Source organism: Otolemur garnettii, unplaced genomic scaffold (genome assembly GCF_000181295.1).
Source record: "Otolemur garnettii isolate 467f Iridium unplaced genomic scaffold, OtoGar3 scaffold00075, whole genome shotgun sequence".
Taxonomy (NCBI): domain Eukaryota; kingdom Metazoa; phylum Chordata; class Mammalia; order Primates; family Galagidae; genus Otolemur; species Otolemur garnettii.
Window position 1 is genome coordinate 7,692,115 of NW_003852470.1, and position 1,910 is coordinate 7,694,024.

Genomic DNA, 1,910 nt, shown 5'->3' on the forward strand with positions numbered 1-1,910 from the left:
AAAAAAAAAAAAAAAATAGAATGTGTTATAGAATGAACGGATGCATTTCCCGCAAAAGAAATGGTAGCAATGTTTAATTGTTAGAATAACAAATTCTCAGACATAATGCATTGCAGAAAATATTGCAGAAAATGTCAGCTGTATAAACTGCAAAATACCTTTCACTTACTATGAATGATCAGCATGATTCCTCAGTGGAAAAAAACTCCTTACTGTAGAAAATGCAACTTAATAATGCTGCCTAGTCCAAACCTATACAATGAAGAGCACTGTTTTGTTGTTGTTGTTTTGTTTGTTTATTTATTTTTTGTGACGCCATAGCGTCACAGCTCACAGCAACCTCAAACCCTTGGGCTTAAGCTATTCTCTTGCCTCAGCCTCCCAAGCAGCTGGGACTACGGGCGCCTGCCACAACACCTGGCTATTTTTTGGTTGCAGTTGTCATTGTTGTTTAGCAGGCCTAGACCAGGCTCGAACCTACCAGCTTTGGTATATGTGACTGATGCCCTTACTCACTAAGCTACGGACACCGGGCCGAAGAACACTGTTTTGTGGAACATAGTACCAATTTGTGAGCCTCCTGGATACAAACCACAAACCTGCCTGGAAAAAAAGTCCTTTGTGATGGGGCAAAATATGCTTACGAAGCATCAGACAAAATACATCTCATTGACTTGCCCAAGTCCTACTTTGTGGTAGGACTGGTCTCATCTTGATGAGTAGGAATTTGTGCTCATAACAACAGTCCCCTTACATCCAGACTAACAAATTTTGATAAATCTTCAACTAAGAAGCCAGACTCTGTAAGCCAGACTCATTTATTGAAGAATTATTGAGGGTTTATGGATTCTTTTTGAGAAATTTGGAAACATCAAAGTACCTCAAACAGCTTCACTTGTGATATTATCTATATCTCGAAAAGTTTTTAGGAAGCAAGGCCATGAGCAGAGAGAGCATGGACTTTGGAGTCAAACAGCCCTGAGTTTCAATTCTGTTCTGCTCTTGGGGTGCCAGTGAAATCAGCAGTCAATGAGATAAGAGGTGAAAGGCCTGGCAGTTCTCTTAACGGTTTGATAAATGTCAGTTTCCTTACTTTGTGTTTCATTTAATCCAGATAACATTTATTGAGTAATGACTCCATATCAGGCACTGTGCTGAATATGGCAATTCAGAGCAGATAGTTGAGGCCAATTCTCTAGGAATCCATGAACACAAATGAGAAGAAAATACATCTGTATTTCCACTAACCTTTAACTGAAATGGAGAGCTTACACTAATTAACAACATACTCAACAAACCACAATAGTATTAACAGACCTATGGCTTTGGTACCAAATCACAGATATTTTTTACCAGGCATGGTGATTCACACCTGTAATCCCAGAGACTCAGGAGGCTGAAGCAGAAGGATACCTTAATCCCAGGAGTTTGAGAAATACAGCGAGCTATGATTGTGCCACTGTGCTTCAGCCTAGGCAACAATAAGAGACCCCATCTTTAAATTTTGTTTTTAATTCACAGTTTTGTTTTAGATCCTATCACAATTACATCGCGATGCACATCTGTAAGCACATAAACAAAATACACGGTTTGTGTTCATCACTACTGCAAAATTGTGGTGGCTATTAGACCTGCCACTGGGTCTTGTTACTTAATAGGTTATTAAAGAAGTACTTAAATTAATATTATGAATTTTGTTAACATTTTCATAACTATTTCAATGTGATTGATTTCCTTATAATCGTGTTCATTTTCTGCAATTAAAATTATTATGGGCTCGACGCCTATAGCTCAACTGGCTAAAGCGCCAGCCACGTACACCTAAGGTGGCGGGTTTGAATCCCCAGCCCAGACCCACCAAAACAACAATGACGGCTGCAACCAAAAAATAGCTGAGCGTTGTGGCGGGC